Source organism: Pseudonaja textilis, chromosome 4 (assembly GCF_049901715.1).
Source record: "Pseudonaja textilis isolate UNSWEBS1 chromosome 4, rPseTex1.2, whole genome shotgun sequence".
NCBI lineage: Eukaryota > Metazoa > Chordata > Lepidosauria > Squamata > Elapidae > Pseudonaja > Pseudonaja textilis.
In genome coordinates this window covers 36,917,328-36,936,500 of record NC_141993.1, presented here as the reverse complement: position 1 = coordinate 36,936,500, position 19,173 = coordinate 36,917,328, and the positions used below count along the sequence as shown (strand labels likewise).

At 37.9% G+C, this 19,173-nt stretch overlaps 1 protein-coding gene across 21 annotated transcripts in view; it reads left to right on the top strand.

The window, feature by feature from the left end:
- Positions 1–19,173, top strand: part of TACC2 (transforming acidic coiled-coil containing protein 2) — a 170,062-nt gene that overhangs the window by 40,207 nt on the left and 110,682 nt on the right. For 2 of the 21 annotated variants that reach the window (XM_087932599.1, XM_087932598.1), the window contains exon 1: positions 15,927–16,195. The exons of 12 other annotated variants lie outside the window; for them this stretch is intronic. The gene's annotated coding sequence lies outside the window, so the exon portion shown is untranslated. Of the gene's footprint in view, positions 1–15,716; positions 16,196–19,173 lie in introns of those variants that run through there. 7 more of the 21 variants (XM_087932600.1, XM_087932596.1, XM_087932601.1 and 4 more) reach the window with 7 other exon arrangements.

Sequence of the window (19,173 nt, the reverse complement as noted above, 5' to 3'; positions counted from 1 at the left end):
CACAAAGCCAGTTGGATGAGCTTGGGTCAATTACTATCTCCCATCTCTAGGAAAAAGGCAATGGCAAATCAGTTTTGAAAAATTGTTATTACTTCACAGCTGAGGAACAAATTAAGCATACTACAGATCTGTTCTCTAGTGTTTATATCCACATATTTTTTCCCCAATTTTTAACCTAAGCATTGCCTATTGTGTCCATGCAACAAACTAAGATGTAAAGTAGCCATATTTTGGTTTGGTTCTTTCAGCAAACTCCCTTTTAACCTTATATTATTCATGAATCTAGTCATTATTTCATTTCTTCTTCCCAAATTCAAAGGATCATGGATCAAATAAAAGAAAAAAATGGTAAATTAATATCTAACCCTAAAACTATGTATAACCAATGACTCATTCTAAGTAGCCTAAATATGGCTACTTTACATCTTAGTTTGTTGCATGGACACAATAGATTTAGCAAATGTTTTTTTTTAAGATTTAGCAAATGTTTTATTATTTGAAGTATATTTTAAGTGTTTTAAGAGTTTTCCTGATCTTAATCTTGAAACTGGGGAAATGTTTGCTATGAATTATTATCATATTTGAGCCCACAGGCTTCTATCTGCATTAACTAATCCTGTCATTAGCTTGTCATAACCATTCAGTCTCTCCTTGCTGTACGTGAAAGGGGCACTCCAGAATAGCTGCCAAGGAACTTCAGCCTAGGTTTAAAGAAAAACATTAATTGCTCCCGATGGTTAGCAATTGGGGATCTTCAGGGGGAGTCTCTTTAAATAATTTCTTTACGAAAAAGACCTGAATACTGAACATTTACATTTGCACAGCATTCTTAGCCCAAATAAAACAAACCACTTTATGGCAATATATGTGGTGCAAGTCCAGCCAACTGTGATTTAATTGATAAATTATAGTTAGGAAAAACACAGCTAAGTGTACTCCAGGAAAACATAACATTACAAACCTATTTCATCATTGATAGATTTTTAATACTAAAATTGCAAAATAATAACATGGAAGGAAACTGCTTTATTGTATCCATCATTGACCAACACTGTGCCAGGGAACTAGTATTTGTACTAAGCATTGGGTCTGGTAAATCATTAAGACTGTATGTTAGTTAGGTATTTATTTAGCATATGAAATAGATCTTATTTGTCTCGGGACAAACTATTTCCAGCAGAATATAATGTAACTTTTAAGTGAAATATTAATTTGTATAAACTTTTAGGGCTGTGATCTAGTGTCGAATATAAAATTGCAATACAAATCAGGCAAAAAGATGTCATAATATTGGGAAAAAAGCAGAAAAATGAGTTCAAAATGAAATATGTAAATAATATACATTGAATAAGCATTGCTTAGAAAGTAAATGAGGATGAGAATTCACCTATCTCAAACCACAGATTTAGGATGTACTGTTTACATGTGTAAGCAGTTCTGATACAATACATTTTGACAGATGTATTTTTTCAGTTCTTTCTAACTGAATTAAATATGTTCAGAATGAATTTAGAATATAATATTTTAATATTCATGTTAGATTGGAAATATTAAAGTATTACATTGGGATCATATAGAGGCAATACATCTGTAGATGCTGACCATGGACCTTATTGTAGATTAAAGTAATTGACATGAATATACTATATGTGTGACATTAAGCTAATAAATAAGTAATATTAATAAAAGTATTGATATTAGAAGGCTAAAGAGAATGCTGTATATGGATCACCAATGCCTCCAACTTTTTAATCTTGTTAAATAATTATTCTCCAACTATGCTTGAAATTTTTTTAGTTCCATAAAGAACACACCTTTACTGTCATATTGTTACATCTGCTTTTTAAAATTTGTATTATACTGTATTTCCCTACCTTTAATTGTTAGGATTTTTGTCTGCTGGGTTAGTTTAACTGGCATACAAAAAGACTTGGTAAAGTTTTTCAGGCTACAAGATGTAATAAGTTTGCCTCACATATAAACAGCAGCTATTGAAGACATAATATTCTTGACAGGAAAAAAACCCTTGGTCCTACTCTTCCCAGATAGACATGAAATCTAGATTTATTACTTAAAAATTAATCTTTTCTAATCATTTTAGTGTAAGGGTAGATGAAATAAGAGTCCAAGTTATCATTTTTGAGGATGTGTGTCAGTGGTGGGATTCAATTTTTTTTACTACCGGTACTGTGGGCGTGGCTTGGTAGGCATGGCAGGGGAAGGATACTGTAAAATCTCCAGTCAGAGGTGGTATTTGCCGGTACTCCAAACTACTCTAAATTTCTGTTACCGGTTCTCCAGGACTACAGTCACAACCTGATTTGATCGTGACCAGAAGCACAACTGACTGCGTGCACAGACAAAAATATGCATGGACTGTGCATGCACGAAAGGGAAATCGGTGTGGAAAGGGAATCTGCCACGGCCGGGTTTGTTCACCACCTGATTTTTGAATCTTGACCCAATTCAAAAATCATAGATTTTTTGGTCGGAACCCAATTTGGTCACAAACAAAAGTGTTCACGACCCAAAGTTCCACTGTACTTCTTTATAAGAGGAGCTAGGATATATCCTTTTAGACCATCACTATTAATCTAAAAATTGGTGATCAATATATAACTTAATTCTCTGTGATGTTCCAGGAATTTTGGCAGGCCCATCAATCATAACCAAAGGTAATAAGAACAACTTTCCTCCCAGACTTGTGGGTGCTCCATCACTAGAGTTTTTCAAGACAAGATTTGATGACAAATTGTCCAGAATGGTACAGCAGTCCTGCCCTGAGCAGGGAATTGGACTAGAACACGGGTGTCAAACTTGCTGTGATTCACATTTTGTGATTCTTTTTCTATTTGTGATGCTGGGTGAGTGAGGCCTGCATATGATGCATCTGGCCCCTGGGCTGCCAGTTTGACACCTTGGCTAGAAGATATCTAAGGTCTCTTCTAGCCCTAGGATTCTGTGCAGAATAAGAATCTTGAGAATCGCTCTCAAAGCAAGCAACCCCAAATGAAATGTTCCACAAGTTTTTATACTGGCCCTAAATATCAAGCAAACATCATGTGGACTTCGAGATTGGCACAAAAAACAAATGCGTCCTTAAGCAAGCATTTCTTATAGGTAAAACAAGCATTTTTCAGATCTGATCTATATCAGATAGCCAGCAAAAAGCAAACTTACATCAATCAAGTCTGTAAATCAATCAGCAGTCAAGTCAGAGTTTGCCCAGATGCCATTTAAGAGAAATTATGTGTTTTGATGCATCTGATTATCTTTAGAAGGTGTTCAGTTCATAGAAGTGTGTAGTCTTCTGCTACCTCTGATTGCTTCACTATATTATGAATAATGCCATCAATTTTATATCTGCTCAAAGGATTTGGGATAGATTGTGCCTATGTTTTAAAAAGATAAAGCATAATATAATGTTGTACCTGTGGCAAACAAGGCATTGTCTTGAGCAACTGTTTATAACTCCATTGCTTCATATATGCATAAGCTAGAAGAATTTCTTATCACCTGTTTCTCCTGTCTGAGTATTTATCCCAAGTGGCAGCAGCTGCTGTCTTTTACAGAAGTGTAAACTTTATTTAGCAGCATGCCTGCAGATAAATACATCTTGCATACATGGAATAATGTGAAAAACAAATTCCAGAACTTGGGGTTTTCCAAGACGATTAACAGAATGTGTATAGACTTGCTTATTATATGACTGTAATAATTAAAGGAGGAAGAAAATGAATATATATTAAACTTTCCTATCGCATGCTTTTGCACCTCATAGAGAACATCATAGAGACAGCATTGTTGCAAAGGTATACGATATGTAGACTTTTTTGGATTTTTCACCTCTTTATTTCCACCTCGCTATTGAATTCAATTTCAGTTTGCTTATTTTAAATTTATTTCAACTTAATTCTATATCAGGTTGTAGTTGTATTTTTTAAAAAAACCTTTTACGACACCTGGTTTTCAACAACAGTTGAGCACATTCTCTTAATATATAGCCTTGGGACATAGTTTTCCTTATTTCTTTTCCCTGACCTATAATTAATTTTTTGAATTGCAAGCTGTATCACAGTTGCAATGTTGAAAAAGGCATATATAGGCAAGTTACTCTGTTTTATTTCATTTGGAGATTGTAGAACTGCAAATTGTGTAAGACTGTATTAGTTCTAATGATCCAATTTTAAGTCCTATGAGAGCTATGCAGGAAAAACTGAGTATCTTTGACTACAGTCAAGATAGCATTTCCCCAAAACAAAGCTGGCACATAATTTAGAGTTCTTGTGGATTTGCAGCTTTTGCTGAAGCAGTAGGTAGTAGCTGTGGCTGGGAGGGTCTTCGCTCAGATTTCCCTTATGTGCCAAGTACATCCATTGATTGATTGATTGATTTGATTTGATTTGTCAATTGTTTACAAGATAATAAGTATAAGTGTATACATAGTTATGAATACATGAAATAGGTACATATAAGAAAAATAAAAGAAACAATAGGACAGGGACAGTAGGCACGTTGGTGCGCTTATGCACGCCCCCTAGAGACCTCTTAGGAAAGGGGTGAGGTCAATAGTAAACAGTCTAAGGTTAAACTTTTTGGGGTTTGGGGAAGAAACTACAGTCGGGTAGAGTATTCCAGACATTGATCACTCTGTTGCTGAAGTCATATTTCCTGCAATCAAGCTTGGTGCGGTTAACTTTGAGTTTGTATCTGTTGTGTGCTCTTGTGTTGTTATGGTTGAAGCTGAAGTATTCATTGACAGGTAGGACATTGCAATGTATGATTTTATATACCATGCTTAAATCAGACCAAAGACGACGTAATTCAATGTTTTCTAGTTCTAGAATTTCAAGTCTGGTGGCATAAGGTATTCTACAATGAGTTCCATTCCTGAATCAGGAGGACAAGTTTACACTCATTCATATTCACACTCTGCTTACTTTTTGGTTGGACTAGTATAATGGCATTGCTTTTGAAGGCCATCCATAAATTTCAACTGGTTAAGAAATTCAGAAGTGCACCTAGTTAACAGGTAACAGATTAACAGAGTTGGAAAGGACCTTGTAGGTCATTAGTCCAACTCCCCCCGCTGCTCTAGCAGGAGACCCTACACCAAGGCTGTCAAATTCCCATCCTGTGGACCAGATGCGTCATGTCCTGGCCATGCCCATGCCCATGCCCAGTTTAGCAAAGGGGAAAAAAGTCCCAATATGTCACATGACACAGCCGTGACGACATGAGTTTGGCATCCCTGCCTACACCATTGCCAACATATGGCATTCCAGTCTCTTCTTGAAAGCTTCCCATGGTGAAGTTCCCACAACCCCAAAGGCAAGCTGTTTCACTGGTTGATTGCTCTCACTCTCACTAATGCTGAGTGTTCCACAGTTTGCCTGTATTACAATGCTGATGTGCAAACTGCACTGGCTTCCAGGTTTTTTTAATAAGAGCAATTCAAGATTCTGGTTAACACTTTTAAAGCTAAATGTCATGGGGCCAAGTTATTTGCAAAACTGCTTCTCCCAAAAAGTATATGCCCATTCCATCAAATCTGATCAAGTAGATACACTCTAGATCCCTTCCTTTAAATGCTACCATTTTCGAGGAAATGTGCTTTCTCCACAGCAGTCCCTACCCCATGTAATGTATGTTTCCTGAGATCTGGCAGCCCCTGTTCTCTTGATTTTTGGAAGGCCTTGAAGAGCTGACTTTTCCTTCAAGAGTTGGGGTAGTGAGGCTGGAATCCAGTACAACTGAATATGGATGTATGGGGGCAGTTGCCTTTTTTTGGATGCCAGGAATTTTTGTTTTATTGTTGTTTTGTGAGGATTATAGTCTTGCATGTAAGATAGCGGGAGGGGGAATATATTTAAAATAAACAAATAAAATAAACACAACCTAATGTTATTAGTGGTTTCAGCATAAAACCAGAACTAATTTCTTTTCCAAGCACGATTCACAGAATCTCTTAGCAAGGTTTATTAAAAGGGATAGAGTTACAAGAGTTCCAGCGACTGAACTATTTCCAGCATACAACTGCACGTGTCCCAATACATGTAAGTAGACAGTAATATTCTTTTTTACTTTTTGAGAACTGGGATGTCTCCTCACAGATAAGGATTGATTTTACCACAGCTATGATGAGAAAAATTATTTGTATCTATTGGAATCGTAGATTATAAAACATGTTCCTGGGTGAGCCTTACAAGGATCCTCAACATTTATGAAAGGATTTCTAAAGCTTTTTAAAATCAAATAGAAAGAAATTGGACAACATTTGTCTGAAATGGTAGAAGGTTCCTGCCTGAGCAGGAGGTTGGACTAGAAGACCTCCAAAGTCCCTTCTAACTCTGTTATTCTGTTAGTAGTGAGGCAAGCTGATGCACCGTAGTGAAAGGAAGAGGAATAACCAATAGCTGTGGGGTACTGCGATTCAGTAATCTGTGAATCAATTCATATTTTAAATCTCTTTGGATGTGAATGTGAGATATTTTCACAGCTTTAAAACAATGTGAATAATCCTTTTAATTTCTTTTATTTCCTTTGATGCCTCTGTAAAGATGTAGTTATTTGTCAGAAATTGTAATTTTGTACATGCTTACTCGGTGAACTTGGGATATACCATGGACATAGAAGCCCGATGTTTTATTTTTATTTATTTATTTGTCAAGCGATTATAAGGTAACAGGTATAAGTATAAACATAGTTATGAATACATGAAATGGATACATATAAGAAAAATAAAAATGTTGTGACATCATACTTACAAAAAATGTCACTTGGTATTCTACATATCTTCTTTAGATAGAAAATAAATAATATCAGAGAGTTATGGAATAATAGTTCTTGTGCTGCTTGTATCTGAATTTACAGTGGGTATAAAAAAGTCTATACAACCCTGTTAAAATGCCTGGTTTTGAGAAGTAAAAAAAATGAGATCAAGATACATCACATCAGAATTTTTTCCACCTTTAATATAACACATATAATTCAACTGAAAAACAAACTGAAATATATTAAGGGGGAAAATTTTTTTTTAAAAAAAGTGGTATAGACTTTTTGTATCCAATGTATAGCAACAAGATAGAAATTTTCTATGTTATTTTTTATTATTTTTTTAGTTGCCTAGGCAGGTAGTAAAAAAGAAGCAATCATTCTCAAATAATTATTTCAGCTTTTTGCTTTGCTGTCCAGTCATGTTTTAATCTGTTTTTTATTAGGTGGTTTTTTTTTGATGGCGTATCTAAAGCTAATTGTAGGTGAACACATCTTGGTTGTTGTTTTTTCCTTTGAACACTTTCACACATGTTTCTTCAAACAATAACAAGTATGAGATATGTGAGAAAGTTCTTTTGATAAACTTTGGCCAGGTGTGGTATAACATGACATTTGCTGTTGTCATGTTTTTGAAGTGAATTTCACTTTTATGATTTTTTATGTGAATTTTTATATACATGTGATGATTTGTACTGAATCCTCAGTGTGTGCTTGGATACTATATACAACTGAAAATTTCAACGCATCTTGTTTTTGAAGATATTGATGTTAATATCAACAAAAGTAGAACCTCATTATTTTTATTTTAGTTATTTATTTGTCAAGCAATTATAAGATAACAGGTATAAGTATAAATATAGCTATGAATACATAAAATGGATACATATAAGAAAAATAAAAAGAAACAATAGGACAGGGACAGTAGGCAAGTCGGTACGCTTATGCATGCCCCCTACAGACCTCTTAGGAAAGGGGTGAGGTCAATAGTAAACAGTCTAAGGTTAAAGTTTTTGGGGTTTGGGGAAGAAACCACAGAATCATTTTATGGAAATTTATGGAAATGGGACTTTGATACAATTAACCCTTCAGTTCTATGTGTCCCTGCTCAATGGGACTTACGTCAGTGCATAACATACTATTTTGTCTCTTCTTGCATGTAGACCAGGGGTGTCCAACCTTTCACCTTCCCTGGGCCACATTAGAAGATGAAAATTTGGTTTGGGCCGCATATAAAATAAAATAATTAATTATTAAAAATTATTTATTTTTTATCATGTTTTTTTTTATCACGGTTTATCACGGTTTATTTTCCGGCCAAATTTTGCGGGGTGTGGGGGAGGGGGGGAAGAAAGCTCGCCCGCCCAGCGCCTACCTCTCTTGCAAATGACCCGGCTGGATGTGGCAGGACTGGAAGGCAGAAGCAGCGGTGGCGGCGGCAGAAGCAGCGGCGGCGGCTGCGGCGGCAACAGCAGGAGGTGACACTCTGGCCTTTTCTGTTGCTGCTTGGCATGGCGCTCACCTCACCCTGCCTCGCGCCTGCCTCTCCTCCTCCTCCTCGCTGGCTCTGGCACGAAGTTTGGGGTGGGCACTGGGCCGCATTACGAGGCGACCTGGGCCGCATTACGAGGCGACCTGGGCCGCATGCGGCCCATGGGTCACGGGTTGGACAAGCCTGATGTAGACATTCTTCATTTTAACACGGAGTTTCTAGTTGTTACTCCTTTGTAATTATATGAAGCATGATCTCTTCCACAAACATCAAGCCAATCGAGAGTACTCATTTTATAACTTCATCATGTAGTAATCCAGCTGACACAAGAAATATTGGTATGATGCCTTCAATTAAATTATTTCCCTTCTATACACGTGTTATGCCAGACTATCAGTAAAATATTATTCAAGTTTCAAACAGTTAATCGTTATACAAGGTATGAGGAATTCATTTTTGTGATAAGAATGTGAAACATTTACTCTTGCTAGAAATGCCATGGCTAAGAATAGCTTCCAAAGTATGCGTGGAAAGCTACATTTGTTTCTGAAAGTATTAGCAAGATAGATTAATAAATCTAACAGCTGTTATTACAAACAAATATTTATTAATATAAAAGATTAATTATAACTACCACTGATTTTCAGGTGTGATTTTATCCAAACTGGACATGACTAGTTGCGAGTAAGTTAACAGTAAGTTACAGGTCCTGACAGGCCTTCATTAGTCTCAGAAAAATTAAGACTAACCCTGCCTAATAAATGGATGGGTGCCATTAGAATCTCAGGACTTGGGGGAAATTGAAAATATCTAAGAAAGTAACATTGTCAAACCATTTCCATGTTGTAGTGATAAAAACCACATTCTGGTGTATTATCCAGAATCAAGCTCAGTTCAAGGGAAACTTTCCCATTTTTAAGGAGGAATACAAGAGGCATAGGCAGGATTATGTCAGGATGAAAAGTAGGCCATGTCACACTTTATTCCAAGCAAGAAAACTTATCAAATGTTAACAAAAAAAGTATGTTTGCTGTCTGGACAAAAATTCTGAAATCACTTATATTTCTGAAGGACCCCTTCCTCTCTACACAGCTGAACTTCTCAATACTAAACCAATATAACTAAATAGCTCAGCTCAGCTCCCCAATACTATAGTCTGTTCAGCTGGGGAATTTTTAAGCCCTTCCATCAAGAGTTACTTCCTTCATCCCAGGCCTAAAAAAATAGATAAATTCAACAGAATTTCCTGCTCAAAGTCTAGATAATTTTTTTTTAGCAATGTGATAGCAATCCTGAAACACAAAGGGAATTAATTACTGAACTGTGCAATTTTGCATATGGAAGAAGTTTCAATGAGAAATTATTTTGAAAATAATTGAAGTCAAATTTCTAGAAATTATGTCCAGAGTTACTAGCTAATTAAAGCAAGTTACTTATTACCATTGCTTCAGCACTTACCTGCTCAGAGGTGGTTGTAGAGAGAATAATTGGAGCATCAGTTCCTGATTGGCTGATGCTAACTGGTCTTGTTTTGCTCTTTTTTAAAAGTTCCTTTCTTGTTGAGGATTTATCTCTAGGATATGTAAGCCAGTTTCTGAGAGACTATCTGTATCTGATATGCTAAGTCTACCAAGCCAGTCAAAGATTACTTAATAACCGAACCTACTTCATAATTACTTCATGGTTGATGATAAAAGTCCAAACTAGTTTTCACTTGGACAATAACATAAAACAGAAGGAGTGTGTATGAGAGGCTTTGGAGGAAAATCATCAATTTACTGCTGTCATCATGAGATTAACTTTCCAAATGCTTTAGATAGCAGCAGTGTGCCTTACTAAAAACTAAGAGTTTTGTGGTAAAAAGCCTTTATCTCATCCACATGTAGATGATATTCTAATCCAACCACATCAACAGACCGACTAAACCTGGTCATGAGCCATTTTGAGACTTCCCACTTTCACTGCATTTTTAAATTTGGATATTGCTCAGTTTTATTTATTTTTTAAAATATAGATCAAAACAATAAAACCAATTTGAAATGAAATGTAAACCTGGGAGGAACAAAATTGAATTCTGCCTTACAGGGGTGTATCAAATTCATGGCCCACAGGCCGGATGCATCAGGTGCTGGCCCCACCCGTTTAGCGAAGGGGGGAAAGTCCCACTACATCATATGATGCCACCGTGACACCACGAGTTTGACACCCCTGCTTTATTCTATTCTCATTATTCCTTGTAGCAACAATGTACATCGTTGCTTTATAGCAAATGAAAAATGTGTGTGTCATAACTACCTTACAATATCAAATTTGATAGTAGATATAAAACATGAATAAGCAAGGATAATATGGGCTACAATATTTATACTGTAAGATAAAATATGTAGTTGGGCTATAATCTTTTGTATGCTGTTTATGGAATTTATCCCATTGAATTTAGTCTAAATTGTGTCATTATGTGTGTGTGTGTGTGTGTGTGTACACACACACACATACATATATACAGTATACACCACACACACACATATACTGTATACACATGTATGTGTATATACACATACACATACACAAATACACACGATTCGGGGTTAGGTTAGGTTAAGTTAGGTTAGGTTAGGGAAGAACAATGTTACTGTTTACAAATAACATTGTTTTGTAGTATAGGAAGGTTGTGTGCTTTATTTGGTTTGACACTATGGGCACATTGATTCAGAACAGATTTTACCTGGAGCAAAACAGACCGCTAAGAATTTATTCCATTCAAATTCAGATTTTCTATCGAACTTTGTCCCTTTGGAGGGTAATATTATGACAGACATTTCAAAAAGAAAAATTGCTCTTCATTTTAAAAAGTTAGCATAAGGTGGTATATTGAATTTGGTAATCAACAGATCTTTTCTCAAATCAGAGTCATTTTTTTAAATTCTGATGAAAGCATTTGGAGAACAAGGACAAATTTACAATGTTGTCCTTTGTTCCATTTCATTGTTCTACTTCTTTTACATAGCTCCTGACAAGAAAAAATTTATGCAGAAAACAGCATTACTTCAGTCCTTATGAACATTTTTTTCCTTTGCTTAAATCCTTTTTAGAGCATTCTGTAACATCTGGCAGGCATGCGTGTTCCCTTTTGATTAGCTCTTCAAAGTTTATCATATTCTGGCTCCAGACAACAAATTGCAGGCATTGATAAACAAAACTTTAAAGGCACATAGCTCAAAATTCTTACTTTTACCTAATAATGGCCTAACTTCAGTGGTGGAATTCATTTTTTTTAACTAACAGTTCTGTGGGTATGGCTTGGTGGGTGTGGCAGGGGAAGTCAGAGGGGGTATTTTCTGGTTCTCCAAACTACTCAAAATTTCTGCTACCCATTCTCCAGAACTGGTCAGAACCTGCTGAATACCACCTCTGCCTAGCTTGCCTACAAATCTTTACCCATCCTGGTGAAAAACAAAATTGTACCCACTGGATTTTTTTTCTATGCTAGATCATGGGATATTACAACTAACTGCCGAAGACTGAACTAAGACTTTGTATGATCTTATTTACTTGGTTTATATTATGTTGAGCTGCATGGTAGGTTACTTTATTTATTTATTTGATTTGTCAATCGCTTACAAGATAATAGGTATAAGGTATACATAGTTATGAATACATGAAATGGGTACATATAAGAAAAATAAAAGAAACAATAGGACAGAGAAGGTAGGTATGTTGGTGCGCTTATGCACGCCCCCATCAGACCTCTTAGGAAATGGGTGAGGTCAATAGTAGACAGTCTAAGGTTAACGCTTTTGGGGTTTGGGGAAGAAACCAGAGTCAGGTAGAGTATTCCAGACATTGACCACTCTGTTGCTGAAGTCGTATTTCCTGCAATCAAGTTTGGTGCGGTTAACCTTGAGTTTGTATCTATTGTGTGCTCTTGTGTTGTTATGGCTGAAGCTGAAGTATTAATTGACAGGTAAGTCATTGCAATGTATGATTTTATATACCATACTTAGATCAGACCAAAGACAGCGTAATTCAAGGTTTTCTAGGTCTAAAATTTCAAGTCTGGTGGCATAAGGAGTGGAGAACTCTTCTTGTGAAATATTTCTGGACTTTCTCAACTGCGCTAATATCAGATACATAATGTGGGTTCCAGACTGAATGGATTCAAGTATTGGTCTAGCAAATGTTTTGTATGCTCTAGTTAGTAGTGTGATATTACCAAAGAAAAAGCTGCATAGGATTAGGTTAACTCTTAATGCCTTTTTGGCTATGTAGTTACAGTGGGCTCTAGCACTTAGAACATTAGATATGAGTATTCCAAGGTCCTTTACAGAGCTTGGATCATCAACAAGGTCTTGACTATTCAGCTTGTATTTTATTTTCTGATTTTTTTTGCCAATATGTAAGACAGAATTTATTTGTTGAGATTTGAAGTTGCTCTTAATATGATCACAGAGGTCATTTATGTAGAGTATGAAGAGAGTTGGTCCTAGAACACTGCCTTGGGGGACACCACTATTGACAGGTACAGAATTTGATAGGACACTCCTAATTTTGACCATTTGTCTGTTTAACAGGAATGCTTCTATCCAATTATGCAGTTGTCCAGAGATACCATAAGATTTTAGTTTTAGGAGTAGTTTGTCGTGTACCACTGAATCAAAGGCTTTACAGAAGTCTATGTAGATTGTGTCTATTGTTTTGCCCTGATCGAGTTGTGTAATCCATATGTTTTTGCAGTGTAAGAGTTGCAGATTACAAGATAGTTTTTTTCTGAAACCAAATTGTTTATTGGAGAGTAGGTTGTTTGTTTCTAAGTGGAGGATAATGGATTGGTTAATAATTGATTCCATGACTTTACAGGTGACACAGCATAAGGAGATTAGTCTGTAATTTTCAACTAGGCTGGGGTCTCCCTTTTTGAAGATGGGGATGACTGTGGCTTGTGACCATAGGTTAGGTAAGGAGCTGGTCCTGAAAGATTTTTCAAAGATTATGCTTAGAGGTTCTGCTATGGCAGTGGATAGCTTTTTTAAGAAGTAGGCACATATTCCGTCCAGTCTAATAGATAGAGATGGTTTTAGATTGCTTCTGTTTCGCTGTGATGTGCAAATCATGGTTTGTGAACTCAGCCAGCTGTTGCTAAATTAAAAGATATGCTTAAGACGATCATGTTAGGAGATATATACTTTTTTTATGATTGTTTCCTTAGAAATTGATGTTTTCATGCACACAAGTTTTTCTTCTGATAGTGGTGACACGTGTTGTATCCTCATGATATGATTCAGAGGTGGGTTGGAAAAAGAAGCAATGACTGGCCCAGGTCGGTTTGGAACTAAGTGAAAATCTGAGCTCCATTGTTTGGTGTGCCCTATGTTCATCCATCTCAGCTAGGCTTCTATAACTTGGCAAATGGCCTCATGATGTGCGGATAAACAAAATTCACACAGGCCAATTCATCTAATGGAGAGGAATGAACAATATGCAAACATACTCAGTACCATTTTCTCCAACAATACGCCTCCCCCCAATAGGAAAACCCAGCATGTTTTTTAGGCATAAAATGAAATTAAGCCCCTCCCCCCAAATTTAGGCTAGTTTAAAACATGAGAAACTGGGGGGGAGGTGAGGGGGGAATTAGGAGTGGCCCACGGGCAGTTACACCTCACCATCAGCCGCTCCTAACAGCCAATCATGGTGGAGTACAGAGGGCTCCCTTACCCCTCCCTTACCGGGGTCAGCAGTGGACAGTGTTGGCGTGGATGTCCGGCAGTGTTTCAGCCGCTTCTCAGGCCTCCGTAGCTTCCATGGTTCCCACCGGTTCTGGTGCCTCTCTCGCCAGCGCCGTCTCCAAACAACAGCATCTGAGTCGCTCCCGCTTCCCCCCCATCCCCGTAACAACAGGAAAAAAACATTTTGAGGTACCTGGGAGTGCCGCGTGCTGTATTTTGGTTTAATCCTGAGGTTTAATCCTGGGTGGGCATGAGAAGAGCCGAGAGAGTGTCTCTGCTGCTCTATCCTTGGTGCTCCAGCCTCGGGCTCTGCAAGTTTGCAAAAGTCCCAGTGCGCAGCCCATTCCTGCACCCAGGCCAAGCTGCAGCTGTCCCTCTCTTGCCAGCACCGTCTCCAATAACAGTGGCAGCAGCGGGAATCGTGGAAGCGTTTCAGCCGCTTCTTGGGTGAGGGAGCCACCTCCATAACTTCCACGGTTCCCGCCACTGCTGTCGCTGTTATTGGAGACAGCGCTGGTGCGTGGGGGGAGGGAGAAATTAATTCACCCCCGAAAGACGTCCTAGCCGTTTTTTCGGGGCTCAAAAAACAACAACATAAGGCCCGGCCTTATTTTGTGAGAAACACGGTATGTGTACAATAACCAAGGTCTGTATATATTTTTACAGAACAATTAAATAGTTGCTGAAAATAGCAACTATTTTTTTTTTTTAAAAAAGACAGCCCCAGATCACCAATTGGGCCGCTACAGGAGTCCTCAACTTATGATCACAATTAAAGCCACAAATTTGTCTTTTCAAGTGAGACATTTGTTATATGAGTTTTGCCCCATTTTACAACTTTTCTTGCCAGTTATTTAAGTGAATCCCTGCAGTTGTGAAGTTAGCAACATGTTAAGTGAATCTGGGTTCCCCACTGATTTTGCTTCTCAGGACACAAAAGGGGATCCTATCATGCCGGGATACTGCAACCATTGTAAATATGAATCTGTTGCCAAGCAGCAGAATTTTGATCAGGTACCATGTGGATGCCACAATGGCCGTCAATGTGAAGAATGGTCATAAGTCACTTTTTTCAATGCTGTTGTAACTTTGAACGGTCAATATTTTAAGTCCAGAGGGATACTCTTAAGATGCTAAAAAATTGTTTACCCCAATGTGCCTGGGCATCCTGGCAATTACAAGACTTTTTGGCGGACATAAGAGAATTAATGCTTTTGAATAGGCATTTGCAGGATTTCATTGATGTTTTTCCGTCTACTTTTATGATACACTTAGCAGTTCATGGCATCCATGAACTGTGCATTAGAAAAGTGATTTTAAAAACAAAACAAAACTTCAAACACCGGTTCCAATATGTTCAGGGCATAAGAGAATCGCTGGAGCCCCCCTTTCCCCCACACCATTTAACAAGGTGTTGTGGTCCTTTTCTTTTTGCGTTCATTTTCCGCGGATACGGCGGAAGTATTGAAATGAAAACTTCAGTGAGAAAAGGTCCGGCTTGGGAATCTTTTTTTAAAAAAAAAAACCACAGTTAATTTGGGCCCTTTATTGCCGCGTAGAGCGGAAAGCGTTCCCGAAAACTCAAAAGACAGCGGTTGGTCGAGCATGACTCCAAAAGTCCTGGAAAGCAGCTCCGTTAAGGGCTGCTTGGACCGAAAGAGAGAGAAAAAGGAATTAAAACGCGCCACGAGCACCACGTGTTTGTTTTTCCTGGCATCCACACGCGCTGCTGTCGCGGGCAGAAGGCAGGGAACCGCAGGCACTCTAGAGAGAGGATCGGGACTTCGGTGTCCCGTCCCCCCCACGAGTCTGTAATTGTCCGGGCGTTTCCCCCCCACCCACAAGGGAAGACTGTGGCGGGCGGGAGGCGTGCCGACATTCCAGCGACCCGGGAGTAGCCTCGGATGCCTGGCGAACCGGCCGCCCGGTTGCTAGACGTCCGCTTTCCCTGTGGGAGTATCGGGGAGGAGCTTCTTAAGTTGGGCTCCACCACGACCTCCTTTTTTCTTTTTTCTTTCGCTCCTTTCTTAATAGCCACTGGCCTTTTGTGTGGCTGAGCCGTCTACTCTTAACAGCTTTCCGGATAGTGGTGGTGAGGAGATAGGCAACGCAACCCGCAACCAGGCGGCGGCTGATTTCCTCCGGTTTGTTAAAAAAAAAAAAAGTTTTGGATTCGGGTGGATGTGCCAAAAAGGCGGCGTGGGTATGTTGATCTCTGTCCGTCACCGTGCGCTTGTTTATTTATTCCACTGGAGGGGCAAGATTTAAATAAATTCTTGGATTTTTACCTTTTGGAGCTGAGGATGATCCAACAGTGAACTTTGTTTTTGCCTCCTTCCTTTTAACTCTGGCGGGTGATTCGCTTTGTGAATGGTTTGACTTCGGGGCTGGAAGGAGCGAGGGGTTTTTTAAATAATGGTGTGACGAAAGTGGCCTTTAAGTAGCTTCTTCTAATTTTTCCTCCTTCCTTGTGTGACTCATTCTCTGTTACATGTGTTAAACCGGGACTTTACTTAAGTGCTCCCTTGAAGAAGAAGGAGAGGGAGGAAAAGGCTAAAAAATTGAAGGAAAGCAATTTGTATCTTTATTTTCTGGTCACTGAAGACAAAAGTACACATGGCTTGAAAGTTTGTTTCTTGGATGTGTTTGTCGGTTGTCAGTCTGTTTCTTGGATGTGTTTGTCAGTTGCATGGAGACCTAGAGGCATTATACAGGGAAACTTCTGGCTTTGCTTTTATAAGCTATGAATTGGCAGCTGAACTTTTATGGTACAAGGAACACAAGTGCTTCACTCTTTGATTTTAAACAGACATTCTTGACATGTATCAGATTGCTGTTTATTGTGCAAGGGTGATTGCAGAATAAATTGTTATTTAGGAGGAGATAAGCTCATAACTTCTCAGGTAGTTGTATTGTCACCCCAAGGAGTAAAAAATCCAGATTTCATCCTGTTATTTTTTTCACACTTTGAAACTTTAAAAATAAAAAAAACATGTTAGAGGTTCTTAAATTTTTTTACAGTTTCTCCTATAAATAGAAGTAAAATAGAAGTTAAAAAAGCTTTGCCTTTAAAATGGAAGGGTACCATTTGGTTTATGATATATGTTGTATTATTCATAGGTATAATTGCATTCCATTTATTGATAGAGTTGTTGTATATAGGGTCGCTATAGTCTTAACCTGGCTGATTTTTATATAAGTATATTCAAAATTGTGTGATATTCTGCAGTGTTGATTTTCATGCTTACATATCATTGGTGCTGTAATTCTGTGCATATTTGGAAACTTTTATTGAACTCAGTAGGACTAACTTCAGCGTAAACTGGCTGTAAGGCAATTTCTCTATTGAGATCATAGAGCCATCTTTGTATTACTGAACATTTACATTTCATGTATTTCATGTAAATGTTGAAGATTTGAGCCTGCAGATGAAAATGTACTAATAAGTCTTATTCAGTTGCTTGTGTGCACCTGCTCTCTTGTTGTGACACCATGGGTTTGGATTGTTTGGGGTGATCAAATTTATTTGAACTTCCTGATAATTCCAAAGGAGATCCCTGTATATTTGTCTTTCAGACATCCTGTGAGATTTGAGATGAAGTGAAAAAGGGCACCCAGTGTTCTGTGGGAATTTAACCAAAAACTCCAACAGGGAGTTTTGAACCAACTGTAATTAAAATACCAAGCTGACCTTACTTTCAATTATTTTGAATGTGTTGTCTGGCTGTTGCCATTGTCTACTTCTGTTAAATGCGGGCTGGTCTGATTTGTTGATTCAGTTTCAGCGCAGTACTCTTGTTTTCCACCTTCATCCTACCCCTTTCCCCCCTTTTTTTCTTTTTCTTTTGGTTCTGGGGAACAAGGTTAAACAGTGTAAACATTTGTAATACTGATGTGAAATGCTGAATTTATTGAAGACGTTAAAAGTGAAATAGGTATACTAGATGAAGTTTTCAGTTATAGTAAATTATAGGTTCAAATCAAAACAACATTTGTGAACATTCCTCATGGTTTTGGTGTATTTCTTTCTCCGAGTTGAGAAGTGTAAGAAAGCTCTCATGTATCTCAGCCAGGTTCTCCAGAACTGTAGAAATACTAGCTGGGAATTATAACCTTATCTTAACCTTCCAAAAAACCCCATGGATTAAATAAGGCTGTTTCAGGCTAATCTCACCAATAATTCAAATATCTCCCCCCCACCATCAAGAAAGGTTGGTCTGCATAGGCTGTGTAAGCTCCAACATATGGGCGTTATTCTGTAACCATATGTCTCTCTTACATTTACACGGGATTTTTTTTTCCTGTTGTCATCCACTGAATGAAAAAGATGCATGCATGGAATAGGTATAGGAGGGATGGAGTTGCAGCCCCCAGATAGTTTTCTGCATAATCTCATCACCTGGCAAGACTCTTGCGTAGGCTGCCAAGATTCCAAAGAGCTGTCATGAAATTCCATTTTCATCTGCAGATACAGTAAGTGACAGACTGTTCTCTTAGTGAATCCACACACACACACACACACACACACACACGCACACACACACACACACACACACACACACACACCACTTAGCTGCATGGTGGGGATTGGTGATGTCATCCCTTCAGGATAGGCTAGTTTAAGAAAGAGAAGCAGGATGATTCCAGGAATACTCTTTGTTATTGTAGTGTAGGCTAAGCAAATGTTGAAAGTTTGGAATTTCCCACTGTTGTGCCAAATAAAATCAAGGTGGGGTTATTTTGAGTTCCTTTCTAACCTTTTCTAATTTCTTAGAAATATATTACCTTTTTTCTTTTCTGAATTGTGTTCATTATCTCTTTTCTCTTCCTAGATAGTCATTCTTTCACAGGTGAATAGTACACCATGTTCCTGTAAGATTGTGTTCAATAATCAGTCTTACTAGGGTGGTGCTTTGCTTTTATATTAACTTATCATTACTATTAACTAATATATTAAAAATAGCAATCCATTGTTGAGAACAATATGTTTGCTGTAGTTATAGAGAAACCTCAGGTATTAAAATAACAATAGGGTAAATTTAAAAATGAAAAAAACCCTCACTTTTCTCTCCTTGAGGGAGAAAAACAATCTGGATTAATAGATTGAACTCAGATATTGGACATGTACATATTGATTATTTGATTTTGCCCTAGCAAGTTATATGAAATTAACTATTGATT